This window comes from Arachis ipaensis, chromosome B4 (genome assembly GCF_059453495.1).
Source record: "Arachis ipaensis isolate K30076 ecotype BB chromosome B4, ASM5945349v1, whole genome shotgun sequence".
Lineage (NCBI taxonomy): Eukaryota > Viridiplantae > Streptophyta > Magnoliopsida > Fabales > Fabaceae > Arachis > Arachis ipaensis.
In genome coordinates, this window is record NC_142439.1 from 84,276,556 (window position 1) to 84,293,986 (window position 17,431).

General features: G+C 39.5%; 1 non-coding gene across 1 annotated transcript; it reads right to left on the reverse strand.

Annotated features, from left to right (window-relative positions):
• Positions 1–663: 663 nt before the first annotated feature.
• Positions 664–771, reverse strand: LOC148568179 (small nucleolar RNA R71). Its single transcript, XR_015881575.1, has one exon. It is a non-coding gene; the product is annotated as a small nucleolar RNA R71 (small nucleolar RNA).
• Between the last annotated feature and the right edge of the window lie 16,660 nt (positions 772–17,431).

Consider the following 17,431-nt stretch of genomic DNA (forward strand, 5'->3'; position numbering starts at 1 on the left):
TTAAAAATTTGAACCCTCTCCTTCTTTCCGTGTTCGAATTCTTTTTCTTCTCTTCTACTCACATAAAGGAACCTCTCTACTGTGGCAAAGAGGATCCCTATTATTTTTTGTTCCCTTCTTTTTCATATGAGTAGGAGCAAGGACAAGAACATTCTTGTTGAAGCAGATTCTGAACCTAAAAGGACTCTGAAGAAGAAACTAAGAGAAGCTAAAATATAACAACCCAGAGAAAACCTTACAGAGAATCTTGAAAAAGGAGACATGGCCGAAAATAATAACAATGGTGGAGATGCAAGGAAGATGCTTGGTGACTTTACTGCACCATCTTCTAACTTCTATGGAAGAAGCATCTCACTTCCTGCGATTGGAGCAAACAATTTTGAGCTAAAGCCTCAATTAGTTTCTCTGATGCAACAGAATTGCAAGTTTCATGGACTTCCATCTGAAGATCCTTTTCAGTTCTTAACTGAATTCTTGCAGATCTGTGATACTGTTAAGACCAATGGGGTTGATCCCGAGGTCTACAGGCTTATGCTTTTCCCATTTGCTGTAAGAGACAGAGCTAGAATATGGTTAGACTCTCAACCTAAAGATAGCCTGAACTCTTGGGATAAGCTGGTCACTGCTTTCTTAGCCAAGTTCTTTCCTCCTCAAAAGCTTAGCAAACTTAGAGTGGATGTTCAAACCTTCAAACAGAAAGAAGGTGAATCCCTCTATGAAGCTTGGGAGAGATACAAGCAACTGACCAAAAAGTGTCCTTCTGACATGCTTTCAGAATGGACCATCCTGGATATATTCTATGATGGTCTGTCTGAATTAGCTAAGATATCATTGGACCATTCTGCCGGTGGATCCATTCACCTAAAGAAAATGCCTGCAGAAGCTTAGGAACTCATTGACATGGTTGCAAATAACCAGTTCATGTACAATTCTGAAAGGAATCCTGTGAGTAATGGGACACCTCAGAGGAAGGGAGTTCTTGAAATTGATACTCTGGATGCTATATTGGCTCAGAATAAAATATTGACTCAAAAAGTTAATATGATTTCTCAGAGTCTGAATGGATTGCAAGCTGCATCCAATAGTACTAAAGAAGCATCTTCTGAGGAAGAAGCTTATGATCCTGAGGACCCTGCAATAGCAGAGGTGAATTACATGGGTGAACCCTATGGAAACACCTATAATCCCTCATGGAGAAATCATCCAAATTTCTCATGGAAGGATCAACAAAGGCCTCAACAAGGCTTTAATAATGGTGGAAGAAACAGGTTTAGCAATAGCAAGCATTTTCCATCATCCACTCAGCAACAGACAGAGAATTTTGAGCAGAATCCATCTAGCTTAGCAAATATAGTCTCTGATCTATCTAAGGCCACTCTAAGTTTCATGAATGAAACAAGGTCCTCCATCAGAAATTTGGAGCACAAGTGGGCCAGCTGAGTAAAAGGGTCACTGAAACTCCTCCTAGTACTCTCCCAAGCAATACAGAAGAGAATCCAAAAAGAGAGTGCAAGGCCATAACCTTACTTGGTGTGGCCAAATCCAGAGAGGAGGAGAAGGACGTGAATCCTAGTGAGGAAGACCTCCTGGGATGTTCACTGACCAATATGGAGTTTTCCTTTGAGGAACCAAAGGAAGCTGAGGCTCATCTAGAGACCATAGAGATTCCATTGAACCTCCTTTTACCATTCATGAGCTCTGATGACTATTCATCTTATGAAGAAGATGAAGACATTGTTCAAGGGCAAGTTTCCCAGTATTTAGGAGCAATCATGAAGCTGAATACCAAGCTAATTAGTAATGAGACTTGGGAGGATGAGCCTCCATTGCTCATTAATGAACTGAATATATGGGTTCAGCACACTTTACCTCAAAAGAAATAGGATCCTGGTAAATTCCTAATTCCCTGTAACATAGGCACCATGACCTTTGAGAAGGCTCTGTGTGACCTAGGGTCAGGCATAAACTTAATGCCACTCTTTGTAATGGAGAAACTAGGAATCTTTGAGGTACAGGATGCCAAATTCTCATTAGAGATGGCAGAAAAATCAATGAAACAGGCTTATGGATTAGTAGAGGACTTGTTAGTAAAGGTTGAAGGCCTTTACATTCCTGCTGATTTCATAATCCTAGACACTGGGAAGGATGAGGATGAATCCATCATCCTTGGAAGACCCTTCCTAGCCACAGCAAAAGCTGTGATTGATGTGGATAGAGGAGAGTTGGTCCTTCAACTGAATGAGGACTACCTTGTATTTAAGACTCAAGGTTCTCCTTCTGTAACCATGTAGAGGAAGCATGAAAAGCTTCTCTCACTGCAGAGTCAACCAAAGCCCCCATAGTCAAACTCTAAGTTTGGTGTTGGGAGGCCACAACCAAACTCTAAGTTTGGTGTTGAACCCCCCACATCCAAACTCTAAGTTTGGTGTTGGGAGGTCCCAACAATGCTCTGAACATCTGTGAGGCTCCATGAGAGCTCATTGTCAAGCTATTGACATTAAAGAAGCGCTTGTTAGGAGGCAACCCAATGTCATTTAACTATATTTAATTATTTTCCATTTCTATTTTATGTTTTCTTTAGTTTGATGATCATGTGAAGTCACAAAAACTACTGAAAAATAAAAAACAGAATGAAAAATAGCATTAAAAACAGCTTACCCTGGAGGAAGAGCTTACTGGCGTTTAAACACCAGTAAGATGCATCAAACTAGCGTTTAACGCTAGAAAGAAGCATCAAGCTGGCGTTAAACGCCAAAAACAAGCACCATACTGGCATTTAACGCCAGAACAGAGCATGGAATTGGCGTTAAACGCCAGAAACAAGCAGCAAGCTGGCGTTTAACGCCAGACATGCATTCTAAGGGTGTTTTGCATGCCTAATTGGAGCAGGAATGCTAATTCCTTGACCCACTGGATCTGTGGACCCCACAGGATCCCCACCTACCCCACCTCTTCTTCTCTCCTCTTCACACCTTTTCATAACTCTCTTCCCCAAATACCCTTCACCAATCACCTCCATTCCTCTTCCCTAAATACCCTTAACCACTCACATCCATCCACTCTTCCCCATAAACCCCATCTACCTCCAAAATTCAAATTTTTTTCCCTCCCAAATCCAACCCTAATGGCCGAAACCTACCCTTCCCCCCACCCCTATATAAACCCCTCAACACTACTCTATTTTCCCACATTACAACCACCACTCCTCCCCTTTGCCCTAATACACCTTCTCCCTCCATCTCCTCCATTTTCTTCTTCTTCTACTACTTCCTTTCTTTTTTTGCTCGGGGACAAGCAAACCTTTTAAGTTTGGTGTGGTAAAAGCATTGCTTTTTGTTTTTCTATAACCACTAATGGCACCTAAGGTCAGAGAAACCTCAAGAAAGAGGAAAGGGAAGGCAATTGCTTCCACCTCTGAGTCATGAGAGATGGAGAGATTCATCTCAAAGGTCCATCAAGACCACTTCTATGAAGTTGTGGCCAAGAAAAAGGTGATCCCTGAGGTCCCTTTTAAGCTCAAAAAGAGCGAATATCCGGAAATCCAACAAGAGATTAGAAGAAGAGGATGGGAAGTTCTCTCTAATCCTATTCAACAAGTCGGGATCTTAATGGTTCAAGAGTTCTATGAAAACACATGGATCACTAGGAACCACGATCAAAGTATGAACCCGAATCCAAAGAATTGGCTTACCATGGTTCGGGGGAAATACTTAGATTTCAGTCCGGAAAATGTAAGGTTGGCATTCAACATGCCAATGATGCAAGAAAACGCATGCCCCTACACTAGAAGGGTCAACTTTGATCAAAGGTTGGACCAAGTCCTCATGGACATATGTGTGGAAGGAGCTCAATGGAAAGTTGACTCAAGAGTTAAGTCGGTTCAATTAAGAAGACCGGACCTTAAGCCTGTAGCTAGAGGATGGTTGGAGTTCATTCAACGCTCAATTATTCCTACTAACAACCGGTCTGAAGTTACTGTAGACCGGACCATCATGATCCATAGTATCATGATTGGGGAGGAAGTGGAAGTTCATGAGATTATACCTCAAGAACTCTACAAGGTGGCTAACAAGTCCTCCACTTTGGCAAGGTTAGCCTTTCCTCACCTCATTTTTCACCTCTGTAATTCAGCTAGAATTGACATAGAGGGAGATATCCTCATTGAAGAGGACAAGCCCATAACTAAGAAAAGGATGGAGCAAATAAGAGATCATGGACCTCAACAAGAGCATGAGGAAATCCCTCACCATGAAATCCCTGAGATGCCTCAAGGGATACACTTCCCTCCACGAAACTATTGGGAGAAAATCAACACCTCCCTAGGAGAATTAAGTTCCAACATGGGATAACTAAGGATGGAACACCAAGAGCACTCCATCATTCTCCATGAGATTAGAGAAGATCAAAGAGATATGAGGGAGGAGCAACAAAGACAAGGAAGAGACATAGAGGAGCTCAAGAGCACCATTGGTTCTTCAAGAAGAGGAAGACGCCACCCTCACTAAGGTGGACTCGTTCCTTAATCTCCTTGTTCATATTTTCCTGTTTTTCGGTTTTGAGCCTTATGTTTTATTTATGTTTGTGTCTTTATTACACGATCATTAGTATTTAAGTGTCTATGTCTTAAAGCTATGAATGTCCTATGAATCCATCACCTCTCTTAAATGAAAAATGCTTTAATTACAAAAGAACAAGAAGTACATGAATTTCAAATTCATCCTTGAAATTAGTTTAATTATTTTGATGTGGTGACAATACTTTTTGTTTTCTGAATGAATGCTTGAACAGTGCATATATCTTTTGAATTTGTTGTTTATGAATGTTAAAATTGTTGGCTCTTGAAGAATGATGAAAAAGGATAAATGTTATTTGATAATCTGAAAAATCATAAAATTGATTCTTGAAGCAAGAAAAAGCAGTGAATAAAAAAAGCTTGCGAAAAAAAAAAGAAAAGAAAATTGGCGAAAAAAATAATAAAAGAAAGAAAAAGAAAAAGCAAGCAGAAAAAGCCAAGAGCTCTTTAAACCAAAAGGCAAGAGCAAAAAGCCAGTAACCCTTTAAACAAAAAGGCAAGGGTAATAAAAAGGATCTAAGGCTTTGAGCATCAGTGGATAAGAGGGCCTAAAGGAATAAAATCCTGGCCTAAGCGGCTAAACCAAGCTGTCCCTAACCATGTGCTTGTGGCGTGAAGGTGTCAAGTGAAAAGCTTGAGACTGAGCGGTTAAAGTCGAGGTCCAAAGCAAAAATAGAGTGTGCTTAAGAACCCTGGACACCTCTAATTGGGGACTCTAGTAAAGCTGAGTCACAATCTGAAAAGGTTCACCCAGTTATGTGTCTGAAAAGGTTCACCCAATTATGTGTCTGTGACATCACTCGAAGGCACAAGGATCAGTTAGATTAAGAATTTCATTTAATTGTAATTTGTTTTTAATTTCAAATTCATTTTGTAAAAGCCTATTGATGAGCGGATAATTTATATGTTTTTTGGCATTGTTTTTACATAGTTTTTAGTATGATTTAGTTAGTTTTTAATATATTTTTTTAGTTTTTAAATAAAAATCACATTTCTGGAATTTACTATGAGTTTGTGTGTTTTTCTGTGATTTCAAGTATTTTCTGACTGAAATTGAAGGACTTGAGCAAAAATCTGATTCAGAGGCTGAAGAAGGACTGCAGATGCTGTTGGATTCTAACCTCCCTGCACTCAAAGTAGATTTTCTGGAGCTACAGAAACTCAAATGGTGCGCTCTCAACTGCGTTGGAAAGTAGACATCCAGAGCTTTCTGGAAACATATAATAGTCCATACTTTGCCCAAGTTTAGACGGTGCAAACTGGCGTTCAACGGCAGCTTTCTGCCCTATTCTGGCATTAAACGCCCGAAACAAGTTGCAAAGCTGAGTTAAACGCCAGAAACAAGTTACAAACTGGCGTTCAACTCCAAGGAATACCTCTACACATGAAAGCTTCAATGCTCAGCCCAAGCACACACCAAGTGGGCCCAGAAGTGGATTTCTGCATCATTTAGTTATCTTTGTAAACCCTAGTAACTAGTTTAGTATAAATAGGACTTTTTACTATTGTATTTACATCTTTGGATCATCTCTGGTTAGTCTTTGACTAATTTTATGTTCTGAGATCACGTTTAGGGGCCTGGCCATTCGGCCATGCCTGGAACTTGTTCTTATGTTTTTTCAACGGTAGAGTTTCTACATACCGTAGATTGAGGTGTGTAGCTCTACTGTTCCTCATGAATTAATGCAAAGTACTATTGTTTTTCTATTCAACTCAAGCCTATTTCTTCTCTAAGATATTCATTCGCACACAAGAACATGATGAATGTGATGATTATGTGACGCTCATCACCATTCTCACTTATGAATAAGTGCCTGACAAACACTTCCGTTCTACATGAAAGCAAGCTTGAATGCATATCTTTTAGCCTCCTGATCAACGATCAGAGTCTTCGTGGTATAGGCTAGAATTATTGGCGGCCATTCTTGAGATCCGGAAAGTCTAAACCTTGTCTGTGGTATTCTGAGTAGGATCTGGGAAGGGATGGCTGTGACGAGCTTTAAACTCGCGAGTGCTGGGCGTAGTGACAGACGCAAAAGGATTACTGAATCCTATTCTAGCATGATCGAGAACCGACAGATGATTAGCCGTGCGGTGACAGCGCTTTTGGACTATTTTCACTGAGAGGACGGGATGTAACCATTGACAACGGTGATGCCCAACATACGGCTTGCCATAGAAAGGAGTATGAAGGATTGGATGAAGGCAGTAGGAAAGCAGAGATTCAGAAGGAACAACGCATCTCCATACGCTTATCTGAAATTCTCACCAATGAATTACATAAGTATCTCTATCTTATTTTACGTTTTATTTATCTTTTAATTATTAAAACTCTATAACCATTTAAATCCGCCTGACTGAGATTTACAAGGTGACCATAGCTTGCTTCAAGCCAACAATCTCCGTGGGATCGACCCTTACTCACGTAAGGTTTATTACTTGGATGACCCCAGTGCACTTGCTGGTTAGTTGTGCGAGATTGTGAAGAAGAACTAAGATTAAGAACGTGCGTATTAAGTTTTTAGCGCCGTTACCAAGGAATGAACGATCACGATTTCTTGCACCACCTATATAAAGGCAGCAGTTTCATTCCATTGAGGAGATCTGTTAGGCTGCTAGGCAGCAGTAGGAGTAGGAGTAAGAGTAGAATAGAAGGCTCTCTTTGATACACTTTTATTTTTTCTGCACTTTCTATATTTTAGTCTTGAATTCAGTTATGAAATTTCAATTTCTGCAATCCTCTGCTGCAATTTCCTTTTCTGCAACTTTATAATCCTGCTCATGATTCAGCTTGATTTAATTTTCCTGCAATTTAAATTTCCTGTTACTTGTTCTCAAGATCTCTTCGATTGCTTGATTTACTGCTTTCTTTAAATTCCCTGCACCCAATTCCCTTTAGATTTGCTGCACTTTACATTTCTTGCTCTTTAAGATTCTGTCAATATTACTTCCTGCAATCTATAATTCCTGCAATTTACATTCAGCTGATTAATTCTCACTCTATTCAATACTGTTAGCTTAACTAAACTAATCACTTCACTAAAGTTGCTTGATCTATCAATCCCTGTGGGATCGACCTCACTCTTGTGAGTTACTACTTGATGCGACCTGATATACTTGCCGGTGAGTTTGTGTGGAAATCTAATTTTTACCTATCAACATCGACCACTTTGGCCATCTTCTTGGCAGTTATGGGCTTCCCTTGGTCTACTAGCACCTCGTCAATGATCTTCTTGACCCCTGCTTCATCACATAGCCTTTGAATGATGCTGGGGAATGCCAACCTTTGTACTTTTCAGCACCCTATTGATGTTATTGGTGATCAATTCCCCAACATTAATGTTCTCTCCCTTCATTATGCTGTATATGAGCACAGCCCTTTTTAAAGTCACCTCTGAAGTATTGGAGGTAGGGTCGAGAGACTTTCTCACAAAATCTAGCCACCCTCTAGCTTGGGGGCTCAAATCTCTTCTCCTCAGCTGGTTGGGTTTCCATCATTGTCATTAATCCACTGCACATTCAGAACGCATATTTTGTTGAGGATCTCATCAAATCCCGGGTCTTGTTGCTTCACCCTTTCTTCATGCTCCGGGTGGAGTTTGTTTGCTTCAGCATCAGCATCCTATCTATGTTAGAGGGACTATAGTCAATAGCTTTCTCCCTCACAAAGCTAAGATAACCATAAGGTTACCCAGGTTGAGGCACTGCATTAGCATAGAATTTTCTAACCAAGCTCTCCACCACCTTTTTTGGTGGGTTACACAATAGTGCCCATCCTCTGTTGTTGATCTCCCTATTGATTTCTGGGTGTTCATTCCTTCCAAGTTGGAAGCCCACCTCCGGAATGATTTGCCTCACTCATCCAACCATAAAATTGGTTTTGGTTGAATAATGAGAGGAACTTGTATTCATTAAAGCTTGAGCTTGAGGATCCAGAAGTTGGTTCCTTGGTCTTTCTTTTCTTTGATGAGGAGGCTCTTGAAGGTGCCATGAGGGTGAGAAAAGGGTCTGGAGATGTTGAAGAAAGATGCAAAAGAGTAGGCAAAACTTTATTTTGCTTCAACACCAAACTTAGGACTTGATTTTCCCAATCAAGAGAAGAAAAAGAAGATAGTAAAGAGAAAGAAAAGGAAGAAAAGGGAAAGTGTGGAGAGTGGTAGGAAAGTGAGTAGCTTTTATAGGAGTGAAAGGTGTAGTCTGGAAGGTGGGGGGTGGGAAGTAAAAGCAATTCAATGTTTTCCCACTTGGGGAGTGGCACCTAGCGTGGGAAGAGGCGCCAATCCTTATCCCTTTTGGCTTCCTGTATATGTTGAGTTCCAAAGTGTAAGTATACTTTGACTCTTTGCCTCAGTGAACCATCAATCATGTGGGTCCCATCCTTTCTCCTGAAAATAAAGTCCGAAAACCGCATTAGTGAAAAGAACTTCTTCACATTCCCTTTAGTAACATACAATTAAAAGGCAATTGATGAGTGGCCACACCAAACTTAGCTCTTTAGCTAATATCTCAGCCCAATCAATCATCATCAGTAAGTGTGTTCATCAAATTGCACTTTCAGAGAAAAAGAAAACAACTTAGAGATTTACTAACTATCAAACACTTTAAACTGATATTTAAACTACCTAACCTACCAATTACGACGATTTCTAGAAAGCAAGAAATTGAAAGGATTAAACTAGAACTTGAACTATCTAAATCAACAATCTTAAGCTATTTCTAGAAAGCAAGAATTCAAAAGGATATGAATGTTGGGGTGCCTCCCAACCAGCGCTTCTTTAGCGTCACTAGCTTGACGTTCCTTCCTTCTTAGCTAAGGTTGTAGCTCACTCTCTACTCCTCCAAAGAGTCCCCCAAGTAGTGCTTAAGCCTGTGGCCATTCACAATGAAAGTCCTTTGTGTCTTGTCCTCCATGAGCTCTACATAACCATAGGGAGACACCTTAAGGATGGTGAAGGGTCCAGACCATCTTGACTTTAGCTTCCCTGGGAAGAACTTGAGACTAGAGTTATATAGCAGCACCTTTTGACCTTCGACAAACTCTCTTCTTGCTATCTTTTAATCATGCCACTTCTTTGTATTTTTCTTGTAAATCTTGGCATTCTCATAAGCTTGATTCCTGAACTCTTCCAGCTCATTGAGTTGTAGCAGCCTCCTTTCCCCAGCAGCTTGATTATCAAAGTTCAACATTTTTAGAGCCCAAAACGCTCTATGTTCAAGCTCTACTAGTAGATGACAAGCCTTTCCAAACACCAATTGGTACGAAGACATCCCAATAGGTGTTTTGAAAGCTGTCCTATAGGCCCATAATGCATCATCCAGCTTTTTAGACCAATCCTTTCTTGAGCTTCCAATAGTTTTTCAAGGATTCTTTTGGGTTCTCTGTTTTAGATTTCAGCTTACCCGTTGGTCTGTGGATGGTATAGAGTTGCCACTTTGTGCTTTACACTATATTTAAGGAGGAGTGCTTCAAGTTGCTTATTGCAGAAGTGTGTCCCTCCATCACTAATAAGGGCTCTAGGAACTCCAAATCGGCTGAAGATATTTTTTCTCAAGAAGCTTATCACAACCTTGTTATCATTTATTGCTGTGACTATGGCTTGTACCCACTTTGACACATAATTGATGCCAAGGCATCTTAGGCTAGTTTCACTAGCCTTTTTTCTTTGTTTTTAGTAGGTTTTATGCACTTTCTTGAGTTAGAAGTAAGCAATTGGGTTAAAAATTCATGTATGCCTATATTCATTCAACCATGGTTAATTTGATGCAATTTTATGAGGATTATGCCATAATTACTTGTGTGTTAAGAATGATGCAATTTCTCATGATGTTAGCAAGGCTTTGATGCATATATTGGTTGATGACAGGTGAAGAAATGCATGGAAGAAGGTTGAAGAAGGGCCATGGAAAGGATAAAGAGGGAGCAACATTGGTGGCCAAGTTGGACCACCAACGTTGCCTCAAACATTGAGAGGGAAGCTGCTGCATAATTCTCTGATACTCACGTTGGAGGGAATGTTGGTGAGCCAACATTACCTCCAACTCTGGACACAAAGTGCTTTCTGGAAAATTTGAAAAACTATGTCGACGCGTACGCATGCTATACGCACACGCGTGAATAGGCCAACGTTGGAGGAAACGTTGCCAGTCCAACGTTGAGGCCAACATGCGCGATCTGAGCTTCAAAACCATATTTTGAAAAAAGCGCATCGACGCGCACGCGTATGCTATACGTACGCGTGAGCGTGAAAATTGGCGATCCACGCGCACGCGTACATGACGCGCACGCGTGGATGAATCAATGTTGGAGGGAGCGTTGAACACTGATGCCAACGTCTTCGAAAATGTTTTGAAAAGTTGAGTTTGGGAATTTGCATCCATGCGCACGTGTAAGTCAGGCGCACGTGTGGATGAGCATTTTGGCCCCAAAAACGCACACACATGAACAACAGAGACACGTGACCTGGTAAATTGTGCCATCCACGTGCATGCTTAGATCACGCATACGCGTGGACATGAAAACGTTGGCACTCCAACGTTGAGTCAAATGTTGCCCAAAACGTCCAAAATCAATTTTCTATGAAGGACGTTTGACTCAATGTTGGCCCTCAAACGTGGACTCCAACATGAGCATAAAAAACATGGCAATTGAAGTAGATCTTTCCTCAAGAGCAAAGGGATCCAATTGGAGCAACTTCAACCCATGTCAGTTAAGGCCAAAAGCCCAATTCAGAGACGGAAGATCAATAGAAGAAAGTGTATAAGTAGCTTAGAATTCAAGTTAGTTAGGGTGGGCGGATGGATTATATTGAAACTCTGCCCAATTTCCCTCTTTCTCTAATTTTCAATTCTGCAATGTATTTTCCAGATTCAATTTCCATTTTGAGAGCTATGAACAACTAAACCCCTTTGATTGGGTTAAGGAGCTCTATTGTAATTCAATGGATCAATAATAGTTTTCATCTTCTTCTTCTTTCTTTTCTTTTGATTTTTGTTAGAAAGCTTTCGATCTCAATTCATTTGGATAGTTGTCTTGACAAAGAAGCTATCCATAATTGGAATTCTTCTTATCCTTGAGAGAGGGATGAGGAATTCATGCTAGAATTTCTTTCTCACATTAGATTAGATTGGGATGTTGGATGGATATTGTGACATTTAATCCTACCAATACTTTGATCTATGAATTTGTGTGGTCTAATCAGTGACCGAACTTCAACTCTTCCCATGAGCAATTAAATCAAGACATTGGGCAATTGTTCATGCTTAGAGAGATTGGTGAGCCAAGACATTGGGATCCAATCATCTAAGATTGCAAAACAAAGTCAATGAATGCATTGATTGAGGAAGAGATGGAAATGACTTGATCCGGAGAGTTCAATATCTCCTGAAATCCAATGAATCCCCTACTCTGATCTTACCCCATTCAATTTACATTCTGCTCTTTAATTTCATGCTCAATTTCCCCATTCCCATTTAATTGATTGCAATTTAAGTTTTTGTCCTTTATATTCCGCAATTTAATTTATGTTCCTTTAATTTCTTGCAATTTAAGTTTCCCACCAATTTACATTCTACAATTCCAATTTCAATCTGATTCAGCTCAACTAGAACAATTCTTCAATTAACATTGATCAACCAACCAATCCCTGTGAGATTTGACCTCACTCTACAGTGATTTTTTACTTGACGACAAATCCGGTGCACTTGCCAGTGGAAAATTGTTGAGAGATATTTTTCAGGACATCAATAATCTACAGCCACCAATATATAGTTGTTTGAGTATGAAGAGGGAAATGGCCCCATGAAATCAATTCCCCACACATCGAATAACTCCAATTCTATTATAAACTTCTGTGGCATCTTATTTTTCTTGGGTAGATTTTCAGGTCTTTGGCACTCATTGCATCTTGTTACCAAGTCCTTTGCATCCTTGAACATTTTTGGCCAATAAAATCCACACTGTAGCACCTTGGCTGCAGTTCTTTCCCCGCTAAAGTGGCCTCCATATGCAGATCCATGACATTGCCAGAGGACTTCTTGCCCTTCGTCATGGGAAATACACCTTCTCAAGATCTCATCAGCACCCTTTTCGAATAGATAAGGCTCATCCCATGAGTAGCTTTCTCCTCATATGTTTGTTGATGTTAGTTGGTAGCTCCCCAAGAGCCTTGAAATTGGCTATGTCTGCAAACCAAGGAGCTTCTTGGATCATCATCAACTGCTCATTAGGAAAGCTCTCATTCACTTAAAATTGTTGTGCTTCATCCTCTTCATGTAGGATTCTTGATAGGTGGTCAGCCACCTTATTCTCTACTCCACTTCTATCTTTAATCTCTATGTTGAACTCTTGAAGTAGGAAGACCCACCTTAACAATCTAGGCTTGGACTCTTGTTTGGTAAGCAGGTATTTAAGAGCTGCATGGTCAGTAAACATATGACTTTAGAACCAATAAGATATGATCTAAACTTATCAAATGCAAAGACTATGGCAAGAAGTTCCTTCTCTGTAGTGGTGTAATTCCTTTGATTCTCATTGAGGACTTTGCTAGCATAATAAATAACATGCACCAACTTATCTCTCCTTTGTCCTAAAACAGCACCAACAGCAAAGTCTGATGCATCACACATCAACTCAAAAGGTAAATCCCAGCAAGGTGGTGCTATGATAGGTGTAGAGGAAAGTCTGTTTTTAAGCTCATCAAAGGCTAGCATGCATTCTCTATCGAAGATAAAAGGTACATTAGAGACAAGCAAGTTACTTAAGGGTTTGGAAATCTTTGAAAAATCTCTAATGAACCTTATATAAAATCCAGCATGTCCTAGAAAACTTCTAATTTCTTTGACATTGCAAGGTGGGGGTAACTTTTCAATCACCTTAACCTTGGCCTTGTCCACCTCCATGCCTCTTTTTGAGATCTTATGACCAAGAACCACCCCCTCTGTAACAATAAAGTGGCACTTTTCCTAATTCAGAACGAGGTTGGTTTCTTGGTATCTCTTTAGCACCAAGGCCAAGTGGTGGAAGCATTTAGAATATGAATCACCAAATACAGAAAAGTCATCCATAAACACCTCAATGAATCTTTTAATCATGTCTAAAAATATGGAGATGATGCACTTTTTGAATGTTGCAGGTGCATTGCACAATCCAAAGGGCATTCTCCTATAAGCAAAGACACCATAGGGACAAGTAAATGAGGTTTTCTCTTGGTCCTTGGGGTCTACAACTATTTGGTTGTAACCAGAATAACCATCCAAGAAGCAAAACTATTCATGTCCTGCAAGTCATTCTAGCATCTGGTCCATGAAAGGGAGGGGGAAGTGATCCTTCCTGGTAGCCTCATTAAACTTCCTATAATCTACGCACATGCGCCAACCAGTCACTGTTCTTGTTGGTATCAATTCATTCTTCTCATTTGGCACAACAGTGATCCCTTCTTTCTTGGGGACTACTTGCACTGGGCTTATCCAAGGGCTGTCTGAGATTGGGTAAATCACCCCCGCTTGTCACAACTTCAACACCTCCTTTTGCACTACTTCATTCATTGTTGGGTTACTCTGTTACTGTCTTGAGGGTTTTGCGCCTTCTTCAAGTAGGATTTTGTGCATGCACATTGATGGGCTAATTCCCTTTAGATCTACAAGTGTCCACCCTATAGCATCCTTGTGTTGTTTCAGCACTTGGATTAGCTCATCTTCTTGTTGTTCAGTCAAACTTAAATTGATGATCATTGGGTAAGTATTGTTGTCACGCAAGCATATTTTAAGCTTGGAGGCAGAGCTTTTAGTTCCAATTTTGATGCCTCCACTTCCATTTTACTTGTCTTATCTAGCATGATTGGTTCTTCCATAGTCACTAGTGGTAGCTCACTACATGAAGTTTGTTGATCTTACTCTTTGATTACTTCACATTGTTCTTCCTCTAGGACCCTTTGAACGAGATCTTCATTTATGTCCACCATCATACATTTTCCAATGGATTCCTTGGGGTAACTCATGGCCTTGAAGACATTGAAGACCATCTTCACCTCATGCAATCTCAAGACTAACTCTCTTTTTTGGACATCAATTATAGTTCCAGCAGTAGCTAGGAATGGCCTTCCTAGGATTATTGATGTGTTGGCTTCTTGATGAGTCCATATTTTCTGATATAATTTGGTTTGATTTGGGTGGAGTTCATCACATAAACCCACATTTATTCATCTAAATAGCATGCTTTAGTGTTTTCTTCCTAAATTGAGCTTAATTGTGAAAACATGCTCTTTTATGCTCAATTTAGTCAATTTTAATTCACTTTAATTCCATATGATGCCTTGTGTGTTTGTTAAGTGATTTCAGGTTTCCAAGGCAAGTATGGGTTGAAGAAGTGAAGGAAAGAGCATGAAAAAGGGAAGAAACCATGAAGAAATGAAGTTTGGGAGTTTCAGTACGCGTGCGTATGCACAAGTATGCGTGCGTACGCACAGGAAGGATTTGCGAGCGAGGCGTACACGTGACCTACGCGTACGCGTGGTTGGACTTTTCCGCAAAAGATGCGTACGCATGACCCACGCGTACGCATGACCTGAGTTACGTCATCCCATTAATTACAAATCACTGATAAACCCCCTTTTTAGGGTATATCTTGTGTTGAATTTAGAGAATTTTGATAACCTTTCCTCACATTTATTCAATGAAATAGCATGATTTTGTGATTGTCTCATTATTTGTGCTTAGATGTGAAAATATACTTTTTAGACCTTTAATTTGATAGTTTTAATCTTCCTTTGATTCCACTAGATTCTTTGATGTGTTTGCTAGTGATTTCAGGTTAAAAAGGGGCTAGGAAAGGATCAAGGGAGTGAAGAGAAAATCATACAAAGTGGAGAAATAATGAAAAGCCAAAGATTGGGAAAAGCCCATGGGCGCGCGCGCACTATGCGCCTAGGCGTGGATTGCAAAATGATCCAGGGACGCGTACGCGCGCTGTGCGCGTACGTGATTCCTTTAGTCAAACACGTGCCTGGTGATTTTGGAGGGTTTCTAGCCCCATTTGGAGCTGAGTTTTTGGCGGGAAAAGGCTAAATAGACCAAAGAATGAAGGGGAAGGCATGTAGACATTCATTCACACACTTTAGGCATAGTTTTAGAGGGAGAAGCTCTCACTTCTCTCTAGGATTAGGAGTAGGATTAGGTTTAGTTCTTAGATCTAGGTTTTAATTCATGCTTTCATCTCCTTCTACTCTTGAATTTTTTGTTGTTACATTCATCATTCTTCTATTGTTTATTATAATTTCTTCTACTTTGCTTGTAGATCTGCTTTTGTTCATTCCATTTTCTTTCAATTCAATATGAGATAATTCATAACAACTGTGTTTCCTTTGATTGTTGTTGTTGATTTCTTACATTCAATTGTTGTTAAATTCTATTTTTGTTACCAATTTACTATACTTCCTTTTTTTGCCTTCCAAGTGTTTGATGAAAGGCTTGGTTGGATTTATTATAGATTTTGTTCCTCTTGGCCTAAGTGGAGTAATTAGTGACGCTTGAGTTATCTAATTCCTTTGTTGATTGATAATTAGAAGTTGCTAATTGATTTGGATACCACTAAATCTAGCCTTTCCCTTGGGAGTTGGCTAGGACTTGTGGAATCAAGTTGATTCATCCACTTGACTTTCCTCCATGGTTAGAGGTTGACTAAGTGGTAGCAATGGACAATTGTGGTCACAATTGAGGAGAATAACTAGGATAGGATTTCTAATTCTCATTCCTTGTCAAGAGCTTTTCTAGTTGTTAGTTTATTTTCATTGCCATTTACGTTTCAAGTCTAATATCTCAAAAACCCCAAACACATCTCATAACCAATAATAAGGACACTTTATTGCAATTCCTAGGGAGAACGACCTGAGGTTCCAATACTTCGGTTTATAGATTTTAGGGGTTTGTACTTGTGACAAACAAAATTTTTGTATGAAAGGATTATTGATTGTTTTAGAAACTATACTTTACAACGAAAATTCAATTGTGAAATTCTATACCATCAAAAATCCGTTCATAAATCGCTGGGGGCAAATTCTGGGCCTCCAGAACCCAATCCAACTCATTTCTGAAGCTATATGAGGCCAAAGGAAAGCTGAATAAAGGGGGTAATTAGCATTAGATTTTATTATGTTTTCTCTTAGTTTCTAGAGAGAGAAGCTCCCCCTCTCTCTAGAATTAGGGTTAGGTTTAGTTTAATTTCCTTTAATTTCTGCCTTTAATTATTGTTTTAATGTAGTTTTTTTATGTTTCTTTACTTTATTGCCTTACTTCTCTTAGTTCTTCTTCTTAATTTCTCTTTTATGTCACTTTTCATGTTATGAGCACTCTTTGTTATTTTAATTTACAATTAATGCAATTTATGTTTTATGTTTATTTATGGCTTCCTATAGTTGTTGTTGCTATTTTCTTGCTTTGGTAGCTTTAGAATTTATTTAATGCATTTTAATATTATTTTATTTTCATACACACGAAGTGTTTGATAAAATGCTTGACTTAGTTTTTACTTAGTTTTTATCCACTCTTGGCTTGAAATTGTTGGCTTTGGTGTCCCTCGAGTCATTGATGTCCATTCCGCATTGTGTGAGAATAGTTAATTGATTTAGTTTCCATTAAAGCTAGTCTTTCACTAAGTAATTAGTGAGTTGAGTAGGACTTATGGATTGAGATCAATTACACCTTTGCTAATTCTAAAGGAGGATTGACTAGTTTGAATTGATTCCACACAATTGCCATGTTTGTGGTCAATGGCTAGGATAGGTAGCCTTAGTTCTCAATTACTTGCCAAGAGGTTTCTTGCACTTTAATTTTCCTTGCTTGCATTTAATTGCTTTGACTTTTACT